Here is a 12,338-nt window from a genome sequence, read left to right as displayed (position 1 = left end):
AGGGAAATGACAAGAACCAGTGTGAAAACAGTGAAAGAGATATAAAGCCACCTGAAGAATATGCCATTATGTAATTTCTTAAAATAAGTGCATGCTCCTCTATGATAAGAGATGAGATGACTAAGATAATTTAATACCAGCAAAGAGTTTGGAGAAAGCTCCCCAAATAACTTTGAAAAGAAAAAAGCCAGCACAGTACATCAAATATCATCCTTGAAAAGCAGAGGAGTTGGCAATTGAAGCAGAACCAACTGATAATGTTGATATAAATATTTTAATCTGTGTTTAGAGCTCTTAACCCTTGACCAAAGAAAACAGAGAAATGAGAACTGAAGAAATAAGTTAACAATGAAGCATAAGTGGAAGGAGGAGATGTGATCACAGATTAAGAAAGTGGCAAGAAAAGAACAAAAGCAAATAAAATCTCAACAAACTAATGAAAATGGGCCTTTGGCACAACCTATGGCCTCTAAACTGAAATTCTATTTTTCCATGGTTGTGTGAGGCTGCATACAAGGTTTTGCGTCAGTTAATATAAACATATTGCTCAAATTACTTGAAAGATTGAAGTTACTTCAGACTCTGGCTTGGGTTCAGACCCCTGTTAAAGTGAACAAGCTTTGCCTTGGAAACAGATATATTCATCACCAAAAGAAGATCCTGCTAGAATAAATAAATAAATTCAGACCATGATCTTACCTGGAAAGTTAGATGTAATAATAATTCCTTCTTTATTTATCTTTATTTACTTATTCAGAGTGAATTTGACACTGATGGAGAATTTGCAGTGGCCTTGAAGAAACTATTATCTGTATAAGAAAGCACTTTTCTGTCTCATATGTCTGGCTTCCCCTAGGTCCTAGGGGACCTCCTTGGTGTCTAGGAGAACTGCTGAGTGTCTGTGGCTTATTCAACAACAGCTGTATTGCTGAGGCAAGCAATAAAGGGCATAAGTAACTCTAGCTGCTGCCACTTCTCTTCTAAAAACTGACTTATGACCATAAAACTAATTTAAAATCAGCAATGAAATAGTCACTGAATTGTAACAGACTTGTAGTTCTTACACTGAAGTGTAGCATCATCAGGAATAATTTTTTCCCCAAGGATATTATTTGCTAATTGTGCCACACTGGTTTGGGAAAAGTCACCTACTCCAACATATTTAATTACAATTCAGAAAGAGAATTACATGAGACAAGACTGATGTAAACGTCCTTCCGTACTGCTTGGAAATGTTAAATCTGAACCTTTATAGCATCAAAACTTGCAGTTTGCTCTTTGGCTGGTTTAACATTACCTTCTTTCCAGGTGCCTCTGACATCTGCCTTTGATGCAGATGGGAACTACAGCGCACACGTCACAGACTCTGCACTTAACACTGCAGCACAGCAAACATTGCACTCCACAGCCCAATAACCTGAGCCATCATTTGCAGTTACCTTCTGCATTATTTAACAAAGCAGACAAGAGGAAAAGGGCTCTGAGTAATTAAGTGCTGTTTGGCAGGCACAGTAAATATGTAGATCTCCATGACATTAATTTTAAATGGTGACTGAGAGTGCTTTGGTGCTTTGCACCCACTTCATACACATACAGCACAGTCTCAGGATCACCAGCAAGAAATGCATATCATGGGTTCAGGTCATTACTTTTCTCTGTTAAACACAACCAGCCCCTGGTGCCCTGTCTGGTACAAATGGACAGAGTTCCTCAGCAACAGGAGGGCACCTCCCCACTGGCCACACTGCTTGCTCAGGACCTAGGTATGTCACTGCCACTGTTCCATCCAGCCTCTGTGCTCTGCCTAAACCCAAGGGAATGAGTTTTACCAGGCTCCTGTCAAGCCCCCCAAGATGTCATTTTATCCGCTTTCCCCTCACACCACGGTAACAACTAAAAAGATGAAACATTACTAATGTAAAAGCATTAGCATCAACAGTGAAATCTCCTAATTTATCCCTCCATCCCAGCATGCAGAATCCAGCATTTCAGCTTCTTAAATTTCATCCAATTAATCACAGTCCAATGCTCCAGTCTATTTAGATCGCTCTGCAAGTCTCTTGTCCCTGAAGAGAGTGAACAGCACCTCCCAGTTTGGTATTGTTGGAGAACATGCTAATTGTACATTTAACTCCTGTATCCAGACCATTGATAAATATATTGAACAGCACTGACCCTAGGACTGAACCCTGAGGAACACTGCTGGTGCCTGGTCTCCAGCCAGATGTAACCCCATTCACTACAACCACCTGAGCTTTTCTTTTCAGCCAGTTCACCACCCAGCACACCATGAATCCATTCATCTCACAGATGGGCAACTTGCCCAAAAGGAAGTTGTGGAGGGCAGAGCCAAAAGCCTTATTAAAGTGGAGAAAAATACACCTACCACCTTCCCTTCACCTACCATGCAGGTGACTTTTCATAGGAGGATATCAGCCTACTTAAACAGTATATGTGTGCACTTGTTCTCCATTTGTTGTGCCTATTGATCTCATTATTTGAGTTAGATTTAAACAACTATGCAAAGTCAGATATAGTCACTTGTACCACAACACTCAAATTCTATCTACATATTCAATAAAGTTAATAACATATTTCCATAATGTGCTGTATGAATACCTGAAAAGATAATGAGCTGTTGTTACATGTTTGTGAGCTGAAAGTTTACAGCATGGATGTATTAATGAATTAAGCCTTTTGATCAAGCAGAAAGAAAGAGCAAGAAACTGATATGTATTATTCTCCTGCTTGTTGTATTAAAAAATTGATTCAGTCTTCGATCTGTTTCTTGGAAGAACTTACCAAATAAACAAAGAGAGTAATAAAGCAGTGTGGGATGAACAGAATTAAATTTCAAAATATAAATGCATCCATAGAGCCAAACATCCTGGGTAAAAAAGACGAGCTATGCAAGACACACCTGAATTCCCATGCTGGAATTTTCCTTTGTCTCCTTTTGTCAGCAAGGGTCTTAGCCATAACAGAGAGTAGACTGCAGTGCGGTGCTGACACACTAGAATATCTCAAAATGAACTTGAGAGTAGTCTAGTTCCAGTTGGCCAGAGCATAATACCAAGGATTTGATTACAATTCTCCTGTTAACTTAATTAAAAACCACCTAGTGCTTCAGAAAAAGCTGTAACCAGAAAACAGACTATTTTCTACTAATGGGTCTCCCTTGCTGCTGAGACCTAGATCTTCCTGATAGAAAGCCTAATGCTGTTTGACACTCTTTTAGAGGAGAAGGAATAAGCCCGTTCTACCATGATCAGGTACATTTCTGTATCCCAGCTAGCTTGCTCAGCATTTACTTGCGTGTTGAAAGGTGCTGCTCTATGGTGCACCATGCATGATAAAATGCAGAAAAACCTCCACTGTTCTTCAATCCTCACCCCTCATGTGATACTGTACTTTCTTGATTTCTGCATAGACAGTGAAAAAACCTGTTAGAAATTGAGATTGATAGAGGATGGGAGAGGATTAGAAGGTGACATTTGCCTCATTATAAGCATCAGCTTAGTGCAATGGCCGTGGTCCCATGGTCCTTATATTTGAAAGCCAGAGCCAGTCTGAAATAGAATAAACCCTCACAGGAAGAAGGACAGGTGAGGTATGTGCTCTAAACCCATGTGCAGCCAACTGACAGTAGGAAGAGAGCTGATGTTTTCTTTAAATTATGTATGAGCATACTGATGATGTAGGAACACTCCAATTAGAAACAAATCAAGAGGGAATATTCATCATGAGGCTTTGCTAGAGAAACAATTAATTGTTTGAAATCTTAAAAACTAGAGTGCATGTGTGGGTACAGGATAAAAAACCTGAAGATAATTCCAGAAAATAATCCAATGACCTTTTCCTTAGGGAGCTGTTGGGCTGAAAGTACAGTGCAGAAACATCCATGTCATCTACTAGGCTTCACCTCGGCAGAAGCTTTTAACTGATTCTTGCTTACTCCTTCAACTGAGGGAACAAATCCATTATTCTGTTTAGAGCATTATGCTCCAACAAGCTGTTCAAGCTGCAATTTGCATCTTGGATGCTATGCAAGGCAAAAGAAAAAAAGTCTGAGTCATGCCACATAATGTTTCACAGCAAAAAGAAAGAGGGGAAAGAGTGGGTGTAAGAAAGAAACCTTCACAAAATAAAGGAATCTGGGGAAATAAGCATCCACAGCAGGACTGACATGTAATTAGCCCCACAAAAAACCCTTTTATAAGTCACCATGAACAGTACCCCTATGAATAGTCTTTATGGACAGAATGCCCGGTGGTTCAAGTGCTACCCAGGAATTGAGCAGTTCCTGATCATCCATCCACCTTTTATGTGGGGATAGGAGGGTCACTTATGTCACTTATGCTCTCGTGACACATTGCAGAATAGGACTGAAGGTCAATTCTAGGAACTTTAAGCAGGATGATGTGCTTAAAAGCCACACACAGAGATGCTAACATTATTTTCAAAGCAATACTTTCATTGTGCCCAGGCTGCTAATTAATCCAAGCACATACTTCAGCTAACACAGCTTGCCTGATTTCAGGATAGCTCAGTCAACACTAAGACTGTGCTTTGTTTCACGTGTATTTTGGACATGTGAAACATGCACTGTGTCTCTCTGAATCTCATCTCTCTTTCCATTAGTCAGGGATAGAAATCATCAGTGGCATCATGCACAAATAAATGTAATGACAACAGCGAGGCTCTAAGATACTAGGACAAGGAGAAGGCTGGGAGACCTCTATAAATATGAATCAGATCAGATGAATCTCAGTGTGAGTGTGCTGGCTCCACATTCTGGCATTTTGTGTTTGCCCAAAGTAGTGATACCAAGAGCATCCTGCCTGGCTCCTCAGGGCTCTGCACTGAGTCCCTCCAGAGCCAACTCAGCAGCATGGCGTTTTCACAATTAGCACAGACACCACAAAGCACCAAACAGCACTAAGTTCCCTGTTCAGGTGACCATTTCTTACCTATCAAAGATGGATTTGTCTTCTGGGAGTCAAAGCACATTACATCTCATGTGGCCAGCACACCCACCATGACTTTTGTTGCCAGGTCAGGTACCAGATGCAGATGGTGTCAATGAGCCAGCTGGAAAAAGGACTTGGTTTTCTACAGTCTTCTGGACACGTGCTGAAGAGATAAGCTGCACTGGTGGTCTAGGCAAGCATCATCTTTTTCAGTCATTCCAGGTACAAATTTTCTAGAGTGGCTAGGATCTTTCAGGACAGAGGGGTGGAGCTACTCTGCTGTCCCTAAGTTACTAGGGCTGCACTTTGCATCCACGGAATAGCAACAGCTAAAGTACTGCAAGGAACACACACAGTACAAAGGACACCTTCCCCAGCTACCACTGCATCCCTCCACTACTGCAAGGAGGGAAAATGTTCTTGAAGGATCAAAGTGTGACTTGGATTAAAATGCTTTATAGACACTGATCTAGGGAGCTGCCAGACATATCACCCATGACCAGATTAACAACAGCACTAAGACCCCAAAGACAGAGAAAGCAGCTTGACAATTCATATTTTCAGCAGTAAAAAGTAATTTGCTTTGACAAAGATCAAGTTTTTCATGTGGAGGAGATGGGCTTCAACAAAATGAGCAATGCAGACTGGAAGTGGAAAAGGGGAAGGCAAATTCTTATTAAATCAGGCTGTGGAAGGCTGGAAACTGGTTCTTAATCCTAACCACTGCTGTCTGGTGCACAGCCTGAACCAGACCACTAGCCCTGGGAATACCTGTAAAACCAAGGCCTGAGAACCTTGTTGAATTTTAAGGTTGGAGCCAACAGCAACTGAACATGTGAGTTTATGTCCAGCAAGCAAAAATTAGTCTGGATTTTCATGGAAAGTTCCTACACATACAGAAATCAGATATGTCTGACTGAAACAGCTGCTTGGTGGAGGTTGAAGGGATGTGCCAAGACACTTAACTGGGCACTTGGACTGTGTGGTTCTTTTAACACACAGTGCAATTCTATGTGCATTTTCTATAGTAGCCCAAACAAAAGAGACCAGACTCTTGGCTCTAAACTCTTGATACTGTTCATTTAAAGAACATCAGTCTGGAAAGTCCCAATTCAGATGCTGAAGGTCAAGGCTAGATGTAACTTGAAGATGTTGATGTAAAGCTGCTTGATATGGTAGCCAAGAAAATATTAACCTTTTTTAGCTCCCTGTTAGCACAGCTTCTCACAGAGCTTAGAGAAACTTCTGAGTGGGGAGTACTGTGACCTAGGACCCACGTGCTAGGACTGGCACTGGCTAGTGGATTTGGCTAAATGCTCACAAGCCAAGTCATAGTGCTCCATAGCTAAAGATTTCTCATTAAATCATACTCTACTATGGAGGAGGCTGCTATGTTTTACTAAGGAGGTTTTTCTACTTTTAAACCACAGAGTGGTTTAAAAGTTAGAAGGGTAACTCAGTAATGATAGTAATAAAAATATGAGAACATGATAAAGGCACTGCATTTTTATAAGGCTAAACTATAAAGATATTTATAACAGTCAGTACCCTTATAATGTCCAAAACATAACCACAAACAACCATGAAATTAATATGCTTAGGCAACTGCTGGGCTTAATCCAGTTCAAGTTTAAATCAATGGAGGGGCATCAGGGACACTGGACTGTGTCCAGAAGTGAGCGAATGAAAAGCACAGGACAGAAGGTAGTGCTCCAGATAGCATTCATACAGTAGGCTAAGAATATCAGATACTGGCAGACCTTGCACAGGAATTATCAATGGAAAATCCTCAGTAAGGCAGAAATTGCCTCATTTTTGAGCTATTCTTGGCATATTTTTCAATACCAAATCTAAGGTCCTAAAACCATAACTAAGGCTTTCCACAGGGCTTAGTGGGTTTACCATGAGTCAGGTTTAGTATAGCACCATTCCTTTCTTTGTGAATCCTGTTAAATTGTTTCCACTCTCTCACCACTGTGTTTCCAGTAAAGGTGGGTTAGGCACAGACTAAAGGAAGCAAAAAACCACAATCTCAGTTGCCTGGCAGTAAAACATAAGGATAGCTTCTGCAAACAGCTTAGATGTTTTGATTGCTTAAGTGCTGAAGGCCTGTATATGGGCTGTTTCAAATAAGACCAAACAAGAGAAAACCTTCACAATTCTTTGTTTGCCAGTGATTCTCAGTGGAGTGTGCCTCTTGAAATTTCTCTACTTCTGTGGATATTTTCAGTCATTGCTGCATAAAAAACATCTGCCCCTGGATCTCTTAAGGATGTCAAAAATACTTTTCTCTCTCTCTGCCTTGATCCTGGTGTGTACTCCCTGCTTGTGGCTAGCAGGGAGACACTCCTCCTGCATATCTACATGCTTCTGACATGCTCTTCTCCTGACTCTTTCCTGGATAATAAAGGCTATTCCAGCTTGACAAACCAACTCTCAAGGAATCCAGCAGGCTTTAGATCTGTGTCCACATGGGGACAGAATATGAAGCTGATAATTTAAGGGAGTTGCCATGATTGTGACACATGCATGGAGCATAAGATGAGTTCCTGCTTGACTTGGAGAGGCAGTGGGATGATGCACTTGCAGACACTCATAGAGAGCAAGACCTCCTGTTCACTGTGACTTCAGCATCAGAGCACCATTGCTTCTTTCACTTTGTCTGTCCTCCTCTAATAGATAACACCCAGGTAGACAATAAATGAGACACTCATTACACAGGGAGAACCCAAGCAAGAAGAAAATCTGTCAAAGGATGCTGATTTAATGAACACAATAATGATAAATATTATGTGCAAAGAGGGAAATGGCCCAGCGCAGTGGTGAAGTGCTGCAGATACAAAACTATTTGGTTGCCAACTGAGAAATGTAGCAAATATATTAGCTGTAAGAGTTATATGCCTTCTAACATCATCTTAACATAAATGATTAATTTTCTATTCTTTCCCTCCAACCTGGTTAATAAGGCTGATAAAATATTTATTAGGTAACATGAAATATGCAAAACACCGCCTTTAACTGTGTGCTTCTCTTTAACTGTGTCAGAGAAAACACACATTAAAAAAAAATAAACAGCTTATGAAACTTTGCTAAAACACACTCATCTGGACTCAAGCAATGTCTATTGCCATGCATACATATTTCGCCCAAGAAAGTGCAACTAGTTATTCATATTCTTACTAATGATAACTATAGTAAAGCCCCAGTAAACCTGGAGAAATATATTTTTTTTAAAGATCAGGTTGAGTGTACTAGATACAACAGTATGCTGTCCATAAATGGAGTGAAACCTGCAAAAGATGTAAGACATCTGCCAGAATTTATGGTGAGCACAAACTCAGTAAATTGTTGGTTTTGAACAATTATAAAGGTTCTTTTTTTGATGATTGGAACTAGATGGATGAGCTCTATTTTTACACAGGTTCACTGAAGGAGAAAAGCTGTTCACTATCAGCTGATGTGCACACTCATCGGGGACTAAGTGCAGTCAGGGCACATTTCCCTGGTCTGCAGTCAGTGCTTTACAGGCTGCTAGCTAAGGAGAAGTCTGTAATAGAGACAATGAAGGCAGACAGTTCTTCCTTTGGGAACAACACAGCCTCTCCTATATTACTCACAGATAAGAAGCTCAGGCATCATAACTTGAACAGAAACCAAATAAAGATTCACACACAGGTCACAGCTCCTGGGACCATGCCACCAGACATGGAATCAACCATCCTCTCTCCTCTCTGAACCTCTGAGTAGGCTCTAAGCCTCAATTCTCTGGCTTTATATGTTTTCTTCATTATAATCAGCTTGACAATGCAGGGGAAAATGGCAGGGCAATTTGTTTTCACTGTTCATGGACTCCCTCCTCACCTGTTACACGATTAGACGGTTACATAAATGACCCAGGATGTCACATTCCTCACCCGGGCACTGACCCTTGAAATAAACCAGGCAACATGACTCTGAGTAGCTGGAGGGTCTATTTGTGAGAGGATTTGCTGAGCAGGGCTGCATTATAGAATGTTCTTTCCATCTACATGACTGTGTTCATCAATGGATCATCATTTGCAGACAGAGACATTCAGACAGCCATGGTGCTGAGAGTTTACATGTTCTGTTCCAAAACTGGATGCACATCAGTGGGATACCAGTAATGTTTCCTTCATCTTTATTTTTCCAAGTAAAAGGAAAAAGGGCAATCAATTACAAGTGCACCAGCTTCGTTCCTTGTTTAAAAACAAGTAGATGACCTTGAATAAGATTTTCTTTCGGGTCCCTCTCTTCACACTCACTGTCTGATCCAGAGCCCATGGCAATCTGTAAAAACTTTTAACCCAGACTTCAAAGGGCTCACAATCAGCCCTTTTTCGTCTACACTTTTCAAACATACCCAGCATTTATGCAGCACAGTGTATCCAATAAATCTGGTGCCATTCGGCTACAAACCACAAAGCATTTTGCAGTCATTAACAGCCCACGATAACAGCAAATGTTATTAAGCAAATATTATTCAATGGCTGATTCTATGGCTCCTGAAAATGAATGTAAGCGAGGGAAAAGGATTTATCCAGAACCACACTGAGTTAGTGCCATGACTGCAAAAGAAATCCTGCTCTCTCTACCCTAAGGAATGTTTCGTCTCCTGGACATACTGGATTCATTTTGAAAAGACTGTGAAGGAAACAGGTAGCAAACACCATCCCTGCTTCTTATGGCACCTTCCTGAGGGTGATTCTCACATGTTGTCCTCTAACACACTATCAGAGCATATTGTCCAATTCTCAGAAAGGGCACAGCACCTGAGCAAGGCTGATGGTAGTGCCAGTAGACCATCCAGTGATCCCCCAAGGGGTATTTGCCTCTGTGCTATAGGTCATTAAAACATAACTGTCTACTAATTCACACAGCCAGGAGCAGTGCTGGTTTAGAGATTATGTATTCCACAAACGAATGCCCTGTTATCCTGTGCACTGCAGGCTTGCAGATCTCCAAAAGTAGAACTCAGCCACCTGGTTTTGGTATAACTGTCTACTAATTCACACAGCCAGGAGCAGTGCTGGTTTAGAGATTATGTATTCCACAAACGAATGCCCTGTGCACTGCAGGCTTGAAGATCGCCACAAGTAGAACTCAGCCACTTGGTTTTGGCTACCGAAAAAGAAAGCTTTTCTTCCTTTTTTCTTTTTTTGGTCATTTTCAGCAAATATAAAGAAATTATTAAAAATGTAGACCAAAATGAAAGCTAATGTACAGTGTTACTAATCCTTATTAGGATAAAACCCCCTGATATCTCCTAATCAATGATAAAGCTGTGACCTGCAATTACAATTTATTCCCTGTCTCTACTGAAGATGAGTTTATATGAAATCTCATTACACATCAATTTGCAATGTGCTCCAGTTTCTCATGAGATATTGGATCTAACTGGCCTAGCATATTATTTCCCAGAAAAGGAGTGACAGAAAGGGAAGGGCAGGCATTGGGTTATCTGGGAGGATCTCTTAGAGAAGCTGTGTGACATGATATCTTGCAGCTGTTTCAATGGATGGTCTCTCTTGCACTTTTCAAAGACAGATGATGCACCAAACAGTCAGACTAGTATAGAGCAGCACTCTATTCTAGTTTACAGGAAGTCTGGGATTTAGAGAAAGGCAGGGCCTAGAGGATTTGAAGGTTGGCTGCAACTCCTGTCATTAAATTTAAGTTCCAAGCCCATCTAGAGCCAATGCAAAGCTCTGGGGAAATGCACGCTCTCCTTCTGATGAAGTTAACAGAGCTATATGGCTGTACCAGAGCCTCTACCTTCTGTATTCATTCATATGTGAATGTTATGAGCTCTCTAGCACAGAAACTACATTTTCAACATTCTTGTCTTTCATTTATTTACTTGTGCTTAATTCAATCCATGACCAATTCCTCTTGAGGCTGCAAAGGGTGACCTCAGTTCATTTAGAAACAACCCGCATATATTTCAGCTTAGCTAATTTAGTAGCATCATATTCAGTTTGGAGAATTATTTATCTCCAAAATGTAACATATAACATTGATACTTGTTTCTTGAAAGGTTGAAAGGATAAAAAGTATAGAGGAAATAATATGTAAACTCAATGTAAACTCCTATAACATAGCTACTTCACTTTATCACACATTCCCAGCCCATGAGGCTTTTGGATGTACTAAATCAGGGTTCCCTAGTTTTCACAGGCCTGAACAAGTAAGCAAAATGCTATTAGTGAAAAATAAGTCCACCATACAGGTGAAAAAGAGAACTATTTTCCTTACTTCCCTTAGTACTGAAAGACAAAAACTGGCTCTCAGCTGAACCTGAACTCACAGATCAGCAGATTGACAGCACAATCAGCAGTTGACAATGACAGTACAGCTATCTAGTTTAGTCAACAACAGCCAGAGCAGATGATGCAGCTGGCAACAGGAAGAATAATTTTCTTCTTATCATGTATCCCTCTCTTAATCTAATCACCTACAGAACAACTTACCTATTTCTTTCAGCTCAAAGTAGCTTTATTAAATAAAGCTGACACCTTATAAGGTAAAAGTTTCCAGTGTTCTTAAATAAAACTATACCTCTAAGAGCTTAAACACAGATTTAGGTTTTAAAGATGGGGAATCAACTACAGTGCCAATGTCAAGGCAGTCTTTTAAAGACTATGTGTAGGCATACAAAAACACACACTCCACATGCTGCCACCAGAAACATCTTCCTTCAAAATAAAAAGAAATGAGAACGGTAAACCAAGATTCTTAGAATGCAGAAATGGTAAGGTACTTTGGATCTGTTACCTCCTTTCCTGAACCTTGCAGCATTTTTACTTCAGATACAAAAAAAAGTAGCCAACAGAGAAGGTATTTGTACACATTTTTCATCAGTAGGGATCTCCAAGGCAGTATTAAGTCAGTCACCTGGCAGTGAGTATTGAGAAAATCCTTTCTTCTTCCTTTCTGCTGTGACCAAGAAAGCTATCTTAGCTACATATGTTGATAACAAAGATAGAGAATGTGTAGCTTTCTGATATATTCTTATTTTTACACATTGAACTCCCATATCTTGATACTCTCACATTCTGGGAGCCAACCCAGCACCTTAATTTGTAAAAACACCTTCTCAAAATGCTCCAGCCTAATTATACTGGGAAAGTCACTGTCTGGAAAAGATGTGTTGCAATCATACGGCCTCTCAAAACCATATAGATTTTTAAAATGTCTTGTTCTATGACGTCTTGTCAGGGGAAGCTGTCCCTAGCCTTCAGCAGTTAGGAAAAGCTATTACTCCTACCTCAGGTACTGCTACAGGCCAAGCAGGTAATTAAAAATAGCTCATGGCTTAGTCAGCCACCAAACCTTGTCACTTGTCCCATG

Source organism: Pyrgilauda ruficollis, unplaced genomic scaffold (assembly GCF_017590135.1).
Source record: "Pyrgilauda ruficollis isolate IOZ18807 unplaced genomic scaffold, ASM1759013v1 scaffold17, whole genome shotgun sequence".
Taxonomy (NCBI): Eukaryota; Metazoa; Chordata; class Aves; order Passeriformes; family Passeridae; genus Pyrgilauda; species Pyrgilauda ruficollis.
This window is presented reverse-complemented; position numbering follows the sequence as displayed.